This window comes from Harpia harpyja, chromosome 10 (assembly GCF_026419915.1).
Source record: "Harpia harpyja isolate bHarHar1 chromosome 10, bHarHar1 primary haplotype, whole genome shotgun sequence".
NCBI classification, from domain to species: domain Eukaryota; kingdom Metazoa; phylum Chordata; class Aves; order Accipitriformes; family Accipitridae; genus Harpia; species Harpia harpyja.
Window position 1 is genome coordinate 7,331,055 of NC_068949.1, and position 17,402 is coordinate 7,348,456.

At 37.8% G+C, this 17,402-nt stretch overlaps 1 protein-coding gene across 1 annotated transcript in view; it reads left to right on the forward strand.

The window, feature by feature from the left end:
* Positions 1-17,402, forward strand: part of PCDH15 (protocadherin related 15) — a 725,853-nt gene that overhangs the window by 64,153 nt on the left and 644,298 nt on the right. Inside the window, exon 2 of the mRNA XM_052799247.1 lies at positions 826-876. The gene's annotated coding sequence lies outside the window, so the exon portion shown is untranslated. The remainder of the gene's footprint in view (positions 1-825; positions 877-17,402) is intronic.

The following is a 17,402-nucleotide window of genomic DNA, read 5'->3' on the forward strand; positions in this document are numbered from 1 at the left end:
GTGCTACTTGGCCTCTTTATAAATGCAGCCATTGCATTTCATGAGACAAGAGTGTAAGAGTGCGATAATATTCCTACTCTGTCATACCCCTGTTTTTTCTTTGGAACTGCAGTCTAAGAAAAGCTAAATGATTGTGGTTGTGTGTGCATAAATAGAAGCTCTTTAGCCCTGGAAATTCTCATATCATTAAGTTCCCAGTATCAAAATTTTGTGAGCTTTAGTCACATATCTGCTTGTTCTGTGTGTGTGCGCTTTGCTTAATTCAAATTGTCTTGGTTACTGCAACATTAAATCTTGTCTATGTGCTTATGAATGTATAAAATAATGGAAGAAATAGAATTATGACAGTGATGCATGGAGGTATTTTTTAAATCATACACAAGCACAAGTAACCATCAATCTACTCAAGCAACAGTTTTTAGATTTATTGAGCCTACTTACTGAAAATGTTAAACGTACTCATGTTACCATAAAAAAAGCGTACTTTAAATCAGTGTGTTTGAGCTGACATAGCTGTGCTTGTTTTGTTAGTCTTGTGGTCAAAATGACTTCAGAAAATACATATTTTGGAGCATATTCCCTCTGTTGCTGAAGTCAAGGCTGTTACTTGAAGGGTAGGTGGTAGAATACATTCAAAGGCATTAGTTATAAATCAAACCAATTCTTTCTCTAGAAAGCCTTGATTTATGAATGTCAAATTAACTTTTCCAAACTTGCTGTAATTTATCTTAAATATGGGAATTTTCAAAAAAGGAAAATGAAATGTATTCACACTGTGCGCTCAAGGTAAAATTTTGATTCAGTATTAATAACAATGTCTTCTAGGATGATGGGGACGTAATTCAACAGATACATTTGGAGGGACCAGAAAACAAGGTAAGAAAAACTTGTTCTTTTAACAGGAAAGCTTGTTTTAAATTCTATCTATTTTCTTCCTCTACTAGCTTAATAATACAAAAATGCATGTTAAGAGTTTAGATGGAGAAGTATTGAACAGATGAAACAGATAAAGATTAAACTGTGTAACTGGTGTTGTATAATATTAAAGAAAGTTAGTGTAATAGTTTATTAAAATAGGAGGATCCAGAGATATAAAAAATGTGTTGTTTCTTCTCTTATGCATGTACAAAAAATAGTTCTACTATCTGGGATAGATTTATTATTCTTCATTGATTGCCTCATTCTGTTGGAGGACATTTCTGGCAGCAAAGTAGTAGACCTGTCACATCTATCATGATGTGTCAGAGATCTGTCAGGTGTATGGCTCTTTTTGAACTTCACTGTTTCAGAAAAATGTAGCTGAGCATTACAGGCAGAAGTTTGACATTTCCAAGATGAAAATCAATCTTCTTTTATGTGGTGTTTCTCAAACAAGACTTGCGCACTGATTGCACAAATAGTGGCTTCACATGTTTGGGGGTACAACATGGACACAGAATAATTTGGATAACAGATCTGACAGGTGTTCTGTAATGAATATAAATTGAAGAAATGATGATATAAGAGGTACTCAAGGCAGATGGCAAATCAAACATTGATCTGCTGTTGTCGCAAATATGGACCTAAAGGTACAAGCTTGTATTTCTTTTTGAAGTTGGAAACTAACAAGCTAAACACAGCCTGTTGCAAACTGGTATACCATATTTAGAGGGAAAGAAAACAAGTGAGTAAGAGCTGTTAAATTGCTAAAAGTATGATAAACAACGAGATGTCGTAAATGTATAGGAGGGGAGGTCAGATGAAGCACTGTTGTAACTGATGGATATTGAACTTTCAAGTTAAAAATGTTCAAGCAATTTATTTAATTGTCGAATACATTGAAACAAAGGGAGCTATTGTGTCAACACAGGTCCTTGTCCAGCTGGCCAGCATCGGGACTTTTACTTATGCATTATGGTGTTACTAGAGACAAGCCATAAATAGGGTAGTTGTATGCTAACAGCTGTATCTAGAGACAGCAGAAGTCTAAGGAGAAGGACGGCAAGGAGCCATAAACAGCCAGACAAGCACAAATAGTAAGATGCTGAGAGCGTGATGGTAAAATGTTTTGATGTTGTGTTGCTGCCCAGGGAAGATGTTTGGAAATAACGAACAAAGCGGTGGTCTTGTTCCATTATTAGTTGTGTTCAGGGAAATAGTCATCAGAAAAACAAATAAGTAAAAAAATGTTTTGATACTTAGTTTTCCCTTTCCAATAGAAAGAAGCATGGAAATTACCAAGTAGCAGCTATTTTTCTTACAGAGTGTAACCATGTGGGATGAAGAATTGCCTCAATATGTGTATGTCTATGTTGATGCTTTCAGCTGGCTTTTGATTTTGATAGAACTGTACCTTTGGTACAGATGTGGTATAATTAAAAGAATATTAAGATGGTCAAGTAGCATTGAGAAAAAGAACCGCAGAGAAAGCAAAAGAAAGTAACAATCAGAGGCAGAGTTCAAATTTACTGTAATCAGTCATAGATGCAGGCATGAATTGAGTGATTGTTCTCTGTTTGTAATAAATAAAAAAAAGTCTATATGAATGTAGCACTGAAATGTGATACAATATTCTAAATTTTAAGGTTCTTTTTAATCCATACTGAGTAAAGACAGCCATTCTCACCAAACATTTCTTTCATGTCAAATGTCAGGACCGTTCTGTATACCTGTTGCCATATAGCGATACTGATTTTACATTGAGAAACATGTTTTTATCTGCCTGCATAGCTCACAAAACTAGAGAAGTTTTCTTTAAACATTTTTAAATATCAGTTCAAGATAATTAGTCATTCTAAAAGATACATATTTATTGGAATGTGTTATATTGAGGAAATGTAGAACATAATGGATGTTTTCTTGTTTTGTTTTTCAAAAACCTTAGGAAGCCTTTTTGGTACCTTCTCTTGTACAGTATTTGGTGGTATTATGGTTATAACAGTACCTATTTAAATTGGGAGTTTTTCAGCCTGGAAGTTTCTCATTTTGGTCACTAGAATATGCACTGATTTTTCTACAGAAACACTAATGTGTGACCCACAAAATACTGGCTCCATTTTGTTAAGGACTTTAGCAATGTGTGAAATGCATAATTAGAGGAGGAATGGTTTTGTACCTTTAAGTTTCTAACAATTGTTTCACTTGGGACAGCAGCAAAACTCTCTAGAGCACACAAATAGTCTTAAGTTTAAATAAGATGACATCTAAGCTGGACTGATAATTTCTTGTCCCTATGTTACTAATAATAAGTTGGAGAAAGAGAGATTAGCTATTTCCAAGCTAAAGGCACTGAGAGAAAAAAATCCATTCTATTCTAGAGTAGATACCATCAACACAGATTGCCTTCAGCCCATTAAGCCTCCTCACTGAGATGTTTTAAACAAGTGTTTGTTTCTAAAAGCTGTGGAAGCTAAGGAATTAAAAGCCACCTTAGTTTTAAAAGCATGTTTTCTGAGCCTTAATAAAATGACACTTTGTCTTAATTTTATGTCTCCAGTCATGCAGGAAATTAGAGGACTAGGTTATTCCTGCAGAACTTTGGTTTTTCAAGCTTCAGGCTCAATTTGGCAGACTATATTGCTCAAATTAGCTTGTAAATGAATTATTTGTTTCTAAAGTACAACTGATACTAACTTGCATACAGATACTTATAGGAACATACCTCTCATTTGCTTCTGTAATTACATGATGGTTGCTCTTGACAAGATGCATATTTGCTCAGAAACTTAATTTATGTTACTGAGTTTCTCAAACTGCAATGTGTCATTGTTAAGTGTAATTTAGAATGGCCTTTTTTCTCTTCTCTAATCTTGTAAATTGCAAGCTTGATCTTTGCGCTAGAATGATCTCAGAAATCATTTACCCCTTGTGCATGTATAGTGACAATGGCAAGTCTGGATGAAGATTATGTCATTAAAATAACTGATTTCTTTATGGTTATCTAATTGATATGAAATGATATTTTCAAGCGAGGCTTACGTACGAGAAAGGGTTTTGTGGGATTCCAGCTTTGGAAGGAGTCTTCTGCTACTCTGCAGGGTTACCAGCTGGTCCAGCCCAAAGTCAGGTTGGGAGGAGGAGTCACCTTCAGCACACAGATTGAAATAAGGCATGAAATGGTCTGTCAAACTTGAGAGATGATTGCTGTCTGTTGCACCCATAGACCCATACTTTGAGCCCAAATACTGCCTGTGTAAATCATGTATTTTGGCAGGTGTTAAAGTCATTTTTACAGTGCTAGCCTTCACATGTTGCAAGAGAAACATCAGAATTATTAATATTCATATATATTGTGTCATGTGATGCTTCAACTTTTCCTGATGCTGAAGGTGTACGTGGATGCTCTGGTTGCCTGTGTACATAATGCATTTGAGATGCTGTGTAGTGCTGTGCTGACACAAAGTCAGCCAGAGCTTTGAACGGATCTGCCTAGGCTTTCTCATTAAAGTGAGTTTCTCAAAGATGACTGAAATGCTTTTAAACACTAGATAAAGTAAGGTTTTGATAGAATAAAAACTTGAATGCTTAGCTTTTCTTGATGAACAAGAAAAAAGTAAAACAAACGAACAAAAATCCAGGGACTTGCCTATCAGATGAAAAAACAGGTAAAGACTAAGCAAGACCAGATATGTCGCACTGTTTAGACACTGCATTGTTAAAGAGCAAGCGGTAGGACTGACTGCAAAATTAGTATTCAGGTATTCTCTTCCCTATTCTATTGGCCAACAGTTCCTCCTCAAACCCTAGTGTAAACACTTTACTCCTAGTTCTAGAAAAGTCTCTTGATATGACTAAAATCCATTACAGCTTTGCTCCAGTTGGTGTTTGAAGATGTTCTGTTGCTTTTAAGAGCAGTAGCTGGTCCTGAGCAAAGCCTGTCTGACAGAGATTATTAACATTAGCAGATGCTGGACTATAAGAATACATTAAAGGGCAACTACTTTTTAGGAACCGAGTGGTGGTTTTTTCTGTCCTTTTTTTACTTGTATGTGCATTCTGACCAATCCAATTAACTATTTGTAGAGACACTGGAAAACTATGCAGGTCTCTGCTCCAGCCTGTGCCATAAAACCTGTACTCAAATTGCTGCATCATAATTAGCCAGTTCAAAAGAGGCTGCCACTAAGATGATGTGTTTAATGTGTAGATAAATAAATGCACAAACCTGTTCCACATCTTCTGTTCATTTTGATACCAAAACTAAAATAATGATGTTGAAAATTGATTTCAGCTTTTGCATTAATAAATTAATTGGAATATTCTGGACATAGTTCATCTTAATTTCTTCTGAAACTTCTTTTGAACGTTATGGGTTGAGAGATTGTTTATGTGATGTAGAAATTGATGTTTGACACATTTTGATATTGTGATCAGAGCTCTTAGTTTTCCACTATGTCTGTGTGGCAGAGATGAAAACAAGATGCTGGTCTCAAACCAGGAACCAGGAGTGGTTGGATCAGATAGACTCTCTCAGTCGTGGATGCTTTTGTCTGTGTGCTGAACCCATGGTCCCCAAACCCTTACCTGGAATAAGAAAGCAAGCACGGGGTAGGCAGTTGTTTTGTCTGCTTGGTTTGAGTTGGTTTGGTTTGCATTGCTTAGCTAGGGGGAATTTTTTCATTAACTCAGTGTTAGTAATTTGAATTTGTTCAATTGAATAAAAAATGTTGAGGTTTCAGGACTGCCATTCTTGTCCTGCATGTTTCTTTAACTAGCAGAGTACAATTTTTTTAAGTTGGAAGGTACTAATAGTTCTGAGTGAGAGCACTTTTAATGTTGGGACAGACTTTAATGTCAATGGTCATGAAGTGTGCCATGTATTCATGCTGAATGGAGAGAAGAATAGAGTTGTTCAGCAGTGAGCTGGTTGAAGAATAGAAGCCTCCAACCAACACATTAGTTTGAGAAGAGCAACTGCTGTATTAATAATAACACAGCTTTCCTCTGATGGATGATAGCCAGTGGGATCTGGGATATTGTTAGGTTGCAGATTTAAGAGGATGATCAGAAAAGTGGGTAGAGAGAGATAGTGAGGTTGGCAGAAGTCTTTGAGAGTTATCAAGTACCTTGTCAAGGAAACAGTCTTGGAGATTGTAAGGAAGCTGATGACTGTTCTCTTATTTGCTTTCTGTTCAGTGAAACAGCATTTCTGTGCCTTCATGGACTGTAAGCAGGCTGGTGTCAGAGGTTTGTTTATCATCAAGTTTCTTCTTTATGAAAGTAACCAGGGATGGGCCTCAAATTGGCTTATTGGTTACAGTAGCACTTACCTTGAAGGTAAGCTTTCTAGTTGAGTTGTTTTTATCTGATAAAATAGGCCTTCCGCTTGAATGCTATTGACGTGGTTTAAACCCAGCCAGCAACTAAGCACCACACAGCCACTCACTCCCTCCCTCCCACCCAGTGGGATGGGGGAGAAAATCAGGAACAGAAGAAAAACTCGTGGGTTGAGATAAGAACGGTTTAATAGAATATAAAAAGAAGAAACTAATAATGATAACACTAATAAAATGACAACAGCAATAATAAAAGGATTGGAATGTACAAATGATACGCAGTGCAATTGCTCACCACCTGCCGATCGATGCCCAGTTAGTCCCCGAGTGGTGATCCCCCGCCCCCACTCCCCCCAGTTCCTATACTAGATGTGACGTCACATGGTATGGAATACCCCGTTGGCCAGTTTGGGTCAGCTGCCCTGGCTGTGTCCTGTCCCAACTTCTTGTGCCCCTCCAGCTTTCTCGCTGGCTGGGCATGAGAAGCTGAAAAATCCTTGACTTTAGACTAAACATTACTTAGCAACAACTGAAAACATCAGTGTTATCAACATTCTTCTCATACTGAACTCAAAACATAGCACCATACCAGCTACTAGGAAGACAATTAACTCTATCCCAGCTGAAACCAGGACAGCATCAGTGTGCATTTGTTCTTTTCTAATTTCTCACTCAAATTTGTGAAGTGCAGGATATACACTAAAAATTACATCTATGCGATTTTTCCCTCCAAAATGATACACCGTCCTAGATCTGCCTTTAATCACAATTTAAGACCTAACCACTTTGTCTTTGATAAAATTGCATTAATTACTCATATTCATGTATTCACTTTGCTAATGAAACAGAATCAATTTTATGTTACTGCAAAGCATTCTGTGACAAATTGAAATATATAATCTGTAGTATTTGCGTCATTTTTATACCAGCTCTTTGAAAACACAGGCTTAAGCAGCAGTGTGTTCTTCAATCACTATGGGTGCATTTATGCCTTGAGAATTGCAAATAGAGGATGTTTTCACATCCTGTACTGACATAGATTTGCTGGCAGAAATATGTAGCGCAGGCCAGTTGTTTGTTCAGGAATGACACTGTTATCCTTTTAAGTTCAGCTAGGCGAGTGCTACTATGGGTGTGTGGGCCGGCAAGGTTCCCTTGCTGCTCTGCCAGGACTGCTTGCTCTCTGTTGCAAACAGGGCGGGGTGTTCTCCCCAGCTGCTGCCAGCCTGTTAAGGTTTTCCTTTATTTTCCCAGAAGAGCGTTTCTGCAACAATACCATCTTAATCCTCTTATATTTTTGTTCATGGAATGGTTTTGTAGCTGCTTACATTTCCAAAGCAAAATATAAGAGATAGGGAGGAAGGGAGTGTATTCCATTTCCCCCAGCGATGTTTCAGAACAGAAGGAGTGGATCATTATGAACAACCCAAAGCTTCAGTGCGTTGGGTGAGTCAGATGTACACACTGGCAAGCGTTCAGTATGGCACACTGCAATAATTTACGCTTATAACAAACGTATGGATGAATGTCTCTTCTTTTGAAGTTCCTCACAGCTCCATCTATCTGTAAAATTGTTTCCTTTTTTTGCGTGTCCCCAGTTGTATGAGCAGGGTATGTAGTTTGCTTGTTTTTTGAGGGGCATTCCTGCATATGCTGCATATACAATACTGCCCATATAATTATAGACTGGTTGTATGGAGTAGTAGATGCACTTTTCCATCTCCTCTTATGACACAAGAAGCTTGCATAATCAAACCTATTTTAAAAAAATCCTGTATGTAGCACCTGTAATAAGTGTTTCTGATTCTTTCAAGATTGCAAGGACATGGCATGAAAGTATAAGTCACTGTCTTTAGTCTTCTTAAAATTGGATACAAATTTTGCATGTTATGCAATTCAAAGATTTGTTAAATTTTGTTTATTTTTGATTAAATAAACTGGGCAATCAGTTCACTTTTGAGGATTTATTTTAGAATGGATAGAGACTGGCATTTAGTGTAACAATCTTTCTAACACTTCCGTTGTATTTTATATTTTCTCAGTCTGACAAATATGTTTTTAATATTTATATTTATCTTTTTCTGCTTTGTTAGTTAGGGGCTATGCCATTTATAGCATTTGATCTCTAATCACACCCAACATCAGTTCAGATAATGCATAGGTATTGCAAAATATTAACTCCTGTGATTAGTTGCTTACTCATTTCTAAGCTATAAGTTTGATCCTACCAGCCTGAAGGCTTCATGGAAGCCACACGGAGGCCCTTGCTCAACAATAGTTTTCTGTTCATTGCCTAAGATGTGCTTTGTAGGAGCATTGCCATTCTGACAGAGAGGAATAGGCACCTCAGAGCTATTCCTGATGTTTTACAGTAACAGCTCTAAGTCAGTACAAAGATGGTTTCATTCAAAACATTCCCTCAGCTATGTCCCATTGTGTATTTCTGAGTCGACAGACAAAAGGTTGTGAGTGCTGTATCTGTACTCTGTTTTGAACAACACCTAATTGTAAAAGTACGTGGAAGACTACTGCAAGCTGAGTTAGCCCAACATACTCAATTGTTACCCAGTGGCTATAGGATATACAGGAAAAGAAATCATTTTTCCTGTGAGGAAATAGATGTATGAAACTTGTGTTTGAAAGTCAGAATTTTATGAATAAAACGTCCTAAATTGTGCAGACATGTATCATACCCAAGGTGAGCTGTTGGGTGAAACTGATATTTCCTTCATTACAACATCTTGCAGTAGAGAGTCCGAACTAGTACTGACAGTATAAACTCTCAGACTCCCTGTTCTAGTATCTTAGAGAAGGACTTAAAAATTTAGTGCAAGCTTTTATAAAGGACAAACAAGAAAAACAACTTTTTCAATGCTTGTGATACAATGTGAAATTTTCTGCATCTCCTCAGCCTCTGCTTGGGGTTTACTGATTTTCTGTAATGTCAGAGCTGGAGAAGGGCACCTCATCCTTGACATTTGTGTTGCATTGCATGCCCTGACATAAACTGTCTGCATGTGATTTAATTTCTTCTCCTTATTGGTGATCTGATGTGTGACTGTGTGAAACTGCTGGTACACAATGTCTGCACTAGGGTAGCCAACCCTCCCCCCAAATTTCTCCAATGTAGACAAATTTCCGTACCCTAAGAAATAGAAGTTATAAATAGCAGGTTAAATCTTAACACGTACTGAATCTGTAGAACTCCCAAGTGATCCTAGTGATCAGGCTACTGGAAATACTGCTTTTGTGAACAGGCATTTACTTTAGTTTCTGATGCAATCAACTAATTGTGCCTAGCAAAGTGATGTTTTTAGAAGCATGATTTCACAAGGGCTCTAATTACTGCATGCTGTATGGTGAGCAAGAGGGATATTAGATGTAATGCTAAACCCACTTATTTATAAATTAATGTTATCTATTTAAAATTAGTGTTTTAAGAGAGCTGATTGCCAATACATTCAGTGGCAATATGTTGCTTGAGCAATCGTAACAGTCATACTTTTTTTTCATTAAGTCCCTAATTCGTTTTTTTCCATTTGAGCAATTTGCTTCATATTTAATATTAAACTTGATGAGTACGATAGCACTTTATGTGATTTTACATTTGTCATGTTTTCTGTTTGCATTTATTTACTTCCCTTGTATCACAAACATACAAGCTAAATTAAAACCCAGCATAAATGTATCGCTCTTTCTCTCTTTTTAACAAAGGCATAAAGAGAGTGTAATAGGAAAAAAACTTGCTGCAGTAATAAATTCCTTTCTTTAGAATTTGCTGCTTCTTTTCAAACTTAAATATTTTACATTTAAATATTTATTTGCATTGCTAGTATAATATTTGATAATTTTTTTTTTTATCTAACTGGGCATTACAGTTATTCTCCCAACATTTAGAGTCCTTTACATACACAGCATCATTAATCCATGGTCTGTTTTTCACAAAGTATGGTGGGACACAAATTGCATATTGGCTTTTGCATGGCAAGGTTATGGTAGCAGAGGTGCTACAGGGGTGGCTTCAGTGAGAAGCTGCTGGAAGATTCCCCTATGTCCGATAGAGCCAATGCCAGCTGGCTCCGAGACGGACTCGCCGCTGGCCAAGGCAAGCCCATCAGTGATGGTGGTAGCACCTCTGGGAGAACATATTTAAGAAGGGAAAGAAAGTTGCTGCGCCACAGAAATGGCAGCCGGAGAGAGGAGTGAGAACATGTAAGAGAAACAACCCTGCGGACACCAAGGTCAGTGAAGAAGGAGGGGGAGGAGGTGCTCCAGGCGCCGGAGCAGAGATTCCCCTGCAGCCCGTGGTGAAGACCATGGTGAGGCAGGCTGTCCCCCTGCAGTCCATGGAGGTCCACGGTGGAGCAGATATCCACCTCCAGCCCGTGGAGGACCCCACGCTGGAGCGGGTGGGTGCCTGAAGGAGGCTGTGACCCCGTGGGAAGCCCACGCTGGAGCAGGCTCCTGCCAGGACCTGTGACCCCATGGAGAGACAAGTCCATGCTGGAGCAGGTTTGCTGGCAGGATTTGTGACCCCATGGGGGACCCACGCTGGAGCAGTCTGTGCCTGAAGGACTGCACCCCGCAGGAGGGACCCATGCTGGAGCAGTTCGTGAAGGACTGCAGCCTGTGGGAAGGACCCACGTTGGAGAAGTTTGTGGAGGACTGTCTCCCGTGGGAGGGACCCCACGCTGGAGCAGGAGAAGAGTGTGAGGAGTCCTCCCCCTGAGGAGGAAGGAGTGGCAGAAACAACATGTGGCGAGCTGACTGCAACCCCCACTCCCTGTCCCCCTGCGCCACTGTGGGCGGCGGAGGTAGAGAATTCAGGAGTGAAGCTGTGCCTGGGAAGAAGGGAGGGGTGGGAGGAAGGTGTGTTAAGATTTCATTTTATTTCTCATTATCCTACTCTGGTTGATTGGTAATAAGTTAATTTTCCCCAAGTCAAGTCTCTTTTGCCCGTGATGGTAATTAGTGAGTGATGTCCCTGTCTTTATCTTGACTCATGAGCCTTTTGTTATGTTTTTTCTTCCCTGTCCAGCTGAGGAGGGGAGTGACAGAGTGACTTTGGTGGGCACCTGGCCTCCAGCCAGGGTCAGCCCACCACAGTGCTTGTGAAGAACTTCATTCAGCCAGGTGCTAACTATAGCAGTCCTTATGTGGGACCATTCACTAGCATGACTGATGAAATCAAACTATTTTCCGAGTGCATTATCTACTTTTTCTATGTAGGAAAAATACCCATCTTGAATCAAACTACACGTTATCTTTTGGTGTCAGCAAATAAGTCATCAGAAAATGAGATAAAGATTGGAAAGAAGATTATTAAAAAAAACTATTCAGCAACGGTCTACATTAATGTTTAAGAACAGGCTGCAGTTCAGAACCCAGTAAATCTTGACTCTCATCATGTTAAACCTGGCAACAACTGGACTTACAGACAGGGGCAAGAAGGTACTTCCCAAGATCAAGAAAAAAAAATTGTTACAGAAAAAAGTAGTGGTATACCATGTTACATTAAAAATGTGATGGGAGGGAGTAAAAGAGCAAGCATGTGGTGGTGGTGTGTGAACATAGAGACTGACACAAGTATGAAGTAATGAAAATAATAAAAACAGACAAAACCCATCCTAAAAAAAAAGCAACGCTGAAAATTTGGCTGATAAGAGCATTGCCTTGGTTCATGGAGTTGTCCATGGACAAAACATTCATCTCCAATATTTAAATACCTAAAACTGAAAATAAAGAAGAGAAATACTGGATCCCTAATTAGCTAACTTTTTCTTTTTTCATTTTTTTTTTCTTTTAAAATGGGGGCAATGCAGCTTAAAATCTTTTAACCCCAGACTATTTTTTTATTGAAATATGTAAATAGGGAAGTTTAAATGCAAGTAACTTTTATCGATGTATGGATAATGAGTTCATCACTGTTTTCCCCTAAACATGCAGTCTTTGGATACACTATTAAAGGGTGAAATGAAAGCTAGGGAGAACACCTGAAAAAACACAGATGGCTTCTATAAAGAAGCAAAAATATGTCTGTATGTCAACTATTTACTCAAGGTTTACAAGAAGTGAAATCAAGACCTATGAAACAGACATACCCTACAGCTTACATGTAGCATTTGGGGGCAGAACCAGGGTGTTAAAAGGTAAGTAACTCCTTCATCCTGCTGCACAGTTTTCCTGAAGGAGTGCAGTAGTCTGTGATCTTGCAGAGGAAAAATCATAAAGGAACATAACATGTTAATTTTTTATGATTTCTCCCAAATTATCTTGGTTAGCAAGTGATAGCAAATGGAGCTTTTTAATCATTGTTCATAGCTACTCCCATACTCCCAACTAGTGCCAAATCTATGCAGTTAGTATGCTCTAACACGTTTCAAATACAGAATTGTCAAGCTACAAAGTTGATTTAAAAATACGGTATCTGACACTCATCTGCTGAGTGTATTTAATTTCACCATTCAATGATTTACATTTGTATCAATATAAATTATACATATATACATGCATATTTGTGTGTGTAAATAAAATCTGCATATGCTTAATTACATCATCTTTCTAGTGGAGCATTATCTAGATTAAAGGATTGTATATGTGAGTCTATGTTTAAAGAGAAAAATAAATGCCTCCTTTAGGCAGAAACTGTATTTAGGTAGAAACTGTAACTACTGTCACCAAGTGTGTTTTGTTTTCAGTTAAGACCACTGAACTAGTAGATTATTGTCTGTCATATCAATCTGAAATAGAAGGATCAGAAATTGTTAAACAACTGTACCACAAAAAACCCTTAGGAGTAAAATAGCTTGAAAAAAAGAGAAGGTTGAGCAGGCTTAATGCTTGATAGCAAGGAACAATTGTGTTGCTTACGTGTCCACACTGCAAATGTTGTAAAGGTGACTCAGACCTTAGTTATTACAAGCTGCACTGAGCAGGAAAAAATGGGGTTGAGGATGGGTAAGGAATATCTGTGGCTTCTTTAATACACTGAATAAGTTAATTCTCAAACATCTTCGTGAATGACCTCTTCAGTCATTGTCAGGACCTGGAGCACATTCCCCCTCCAGGAGTTTAATTGGCAAAGTTAGAATTTAGCTGGCTGAGTCCGAGGTCAGCTCCATGACTGGTCAGAGCTGTTGTGAAGAAGGGTGGAAGTGAGGGCCTGCTTCTTCTGTCCCTGGGGAACTGCTTTTAAGCTGAGACTGTACCACTGCCCCCACCTCTGCTGCCTCCCAGCCCTGTGTGCACGCCTGGTCGCGTTCTTCTGCGATTCTGACCAGCACTCGCTGACACCTTATTTTAATAGAAATGCTGAACTTGGGAATATTATTTCTCCCTAATTTTTACAGTATCAAATGTGGCCATACAGCTGGTTTTGTATTTTGACCTTAGACTATGTTTTAGTTATGTCTTTATATATTTTGAATCTATTTAAATGTGTAGTAAAACATCAACGTAAAAGCATGTAAATCTTAGAGTAGCCATTGAAATAGACATTGAAAAATTAAGAGGTTAGCTTAGTAATAGAAAAATATCACACTAATCTACTAATTCCAGTTGGTGCTCATGCATGCATTCTCTTTCCCCCTCCTCCTTTCCCTGTGGTGGTTTTTTTAACTGTGGTTTATTTCTGAAAAAATTATTTTCTAAAATCTGTGCTACATTTCCCTTTATCATCTCATGGCATTTAACAAAGTATATGTGGGTGTAGATATTGGTGTGACTCAGCATTATTCTTTCACAACATTTTAACTATCTTGGGCTATTTTGCTTATTAAAGAGCTCAGTTTTGAGGGAAATAAAATTATTACAGGAGTCTCTGAGGATTCAAAGAAATCAAAGTGACAAGTAACTATTCTTTTCTGATAAAGCTTGAAAAATGACTCAAAATAGTTCAGATACCTATTAAAGTGACTGCATTTGCTGGGTCTTACGATTTTGGTGACCTGACTCTCTGTATCTGAATGTTGGTTGGTATTACAGCATCAGGAAGGAGCCTGAGTAGTATGTATCTGCATCATGTAAACAACTTGCATTATTTCTTTATTTATTTAGTTTAAAAAATTGACTACTTAACCTTACTTTCTTTTTTCAGTACTTACAATCTGTCGTATTTTAAATCTAATCTTATTCTGACTCTATAATACTTTTTATTTACCTCTGGGATTCTAGTTCTTCCTATTTAATCTCTGTATCTGATTGTCTTGTGACCTCAGATAGACACTTGTGTGAGCTTTTTTGTCTTGCAGAGTCTTCACTCTTGCAAAGAGCGAACTTCTCTGCATGAACTGTAACCTGCTGATGGAAAACAGTTCTGAAGAGAAACACAAGAATTCTAGTATTCCTCCAAAGTTCAATACTATTAACAAGGCCTGTATTTTATTAAATCACACACAGGCGATAAGTACATACATATAAAACTATGTGTTAAGGTTTGTGTATGTATATTGGTAAAAAAAAAAAAATTGCTTCTGCAAGAACTATATCTTTTAAACAGGAACGTCACATTAATTAGGGATTGAACTACAGAAAGATACGATGTTCTAAACTGTCCTGAAGCCTACAGAAAATGTCCTTTTTCCTCTGATGAATGAACAACAGTCTCAGCACTGCTCTGCTTTATAGTGCAGTCATGGCAACATGCATGTTCAGCATGCAATGCTGTTTTCTTGCTTGTCTCAGTGTCAGATGAATGAGCTCTAGATGTAGCTGCTCCATTATGCAAATCTGATAAACTCTTAGTTGAGCACTAGGAAACTATAAAAGCTACCTGGAAACTCCGGCACAGTATGCAGTGGCACAGGAGAGATTGTCTGAGTTTCAGGAGGTCACAAATGCTTGTTATAATCCATCTGAGGTGCCACTGTTTTGCACATTAATCTCATCTGAGCATTTAAAAATCTTTAGTGTGAAGCTAACCTTCTAACTATGAGCTGATCTGCTATAGGTTTTCTGAGTCTGCAAAAATTTTTCTGATAGAGGAGATTTGTGGATGTTAACTAGAAGGATTTGGAGATTTTTAAATGCTTACATAGAGGCAGGAAGCAAGAATGGGGAATTCCTGGCTCAGAAGAAAATCCTTAGAAAGTAGTGAACAGGACCATATGGATGATTATACTGAAAGCCTTCAAATACATTTAAACATCACTTCAGCAATTGGTTCAATAGCTAAATTATTTGTGATTAGCAGTGACCATACAGGATGAATAGTATGTTGTAGGAAAGATTGTAACTGTGTCCAAAATACTCATCTTTTGATAATGCATGCTCAGTTATCTGTTGACTTTTAAGTTTAAGGGACAGTTTATTATTCTGAAAGCCATTTTGGGAATCACGAACCATGAGAAACACTTATCTAGTAGACTGATTGGGGGGTAGCATTGGTGACTAGAAGAGCAAGATTATTTTAGGCCTTCTAAAAATAAATGTTATACCATAATCACTTTATAAATAAAAAAGTACTTTTGCTTACTTTTGGAAGAGCTTTAGGAATAGCCTATGCTTTTCTCAATGCACTCTCATATACTTAGAGGCATGCAGACTGTCAGGCTCTCATCCTTTGCTGTGGCATACTGTAGATGCAGCTTCATGAAGGAATTCCAACTTGTTCTCCTTCCTTGATACTGAGTCTCTTCCAGAGAAAAGCAGACAGTTACTGGGACCGTGAATAAAAGTGCACCAGATGACCACAGAGCCTGTAGTGTACTGATTTTTGTGTGTTCTTTTTAAAGCCTAAAAATACTGCAAACACAATTTTAATGTTCATTACATTGTATTGTAGAAAGTCCTAAAATATTTTCTCTCTTCCTTAGTGGCTGCTAGTTTCTTATAATTGTATGTGAACCCTGGCTTTCATTAAAAAATACAAGCAAAACTGCAAGCCTTATGGCTGCAGAGAAAAGCATAACAAAACTTTAAACATGTAATCCCAAAAGGCTTAGCAGAAGAAGGAAAATAAAAAATCCCAATCTATTTTTAAGTACCTGAGGATTTTTCATTAAAATTCATTATCTTTGTGATCTGTCACATGAGATTTGAACACCTGGAGTTAATAATATTAAGGCAGAGACCAAGGGAATATGAAAAGGAGTGGGAGAGGGGACATAAAATCAGAATATATGATGAAAGTAACACTGACTACAGTTAAGTAAAAAGATAAAATATACATAGTTGATGCATAACTAACCTGTACGGCTTCAGACACCAATGGTCCTGAAAAGTGAAACAGACCTAGAAAAGCTTCATGCAGGAATACAAAGTGTAGCAGTTAACGAAATAAAAATGAACAAAAAACTGCAATTATTGATTGTACCTTGTTTTGAATCACAAGCTGCAGATGAGGCAGTGTTTTGAGAAGGTGACAAAATGTGGAAGAAAGATTTGAAAAGATAATCAAAGAGTTTTTTCTTTTGTTTTGGGAAAAATTAAAGAAAATATGGTCAAAAACATTTTCCTGTGGCAATAAATGTTTGTTAGACTGATCCTTATAATTCAAAGTTGTTTGCATAGAGTTTGCAACATTAATGGATGCCATCATTGATAGTCTAAACTGTTGCCTAAGTTGCTTCTGGGAACAGAACCAATAAAGTGTTAATGTATATCTTTTTATGCAAAAGTATAATAGAAATAGCAGTAGAGGCATGCATTTTTAATAGCAGTTAAGCAGGCTAGACAAAGCTTTATAAGAACAATATTAGAATGAAATGGAAGAGCTTGTGATTATTTAGATGGTTTGACAGAAATGTCAGTTCAATGTTGATGGTCTATCAAAAATGTAAACAACGTCAGGGACTATTTGGGAGGATGGAGAATGAAGCAGAGTGCATTTCTGCTGTGTGAAGTTCGTGTTTGTCTTCAGACTCCATGGGATTATAAGAGGTTCAGAAAAGGGAAGTGGGGTAATAAAAATCATAGAATGGCTTCCATGCACAGAGTGGATATGTCTTAGGCTCTTCAGTCTGGTAAAGTGACAATTCATTGCATATACAATGGAAGTTAATAAGTTATGGGCAGCACAAGAGGATGTATGGGGGAGTGACGATTGCTGGTGTCTTAGAAGGCAAACTGGGGCATACAGATTCAAAACAAAAGGAGGTGGTTCTTGACACAATGAGCTGTGACTTTGCTGGCTTGCATTTATGTGGATAT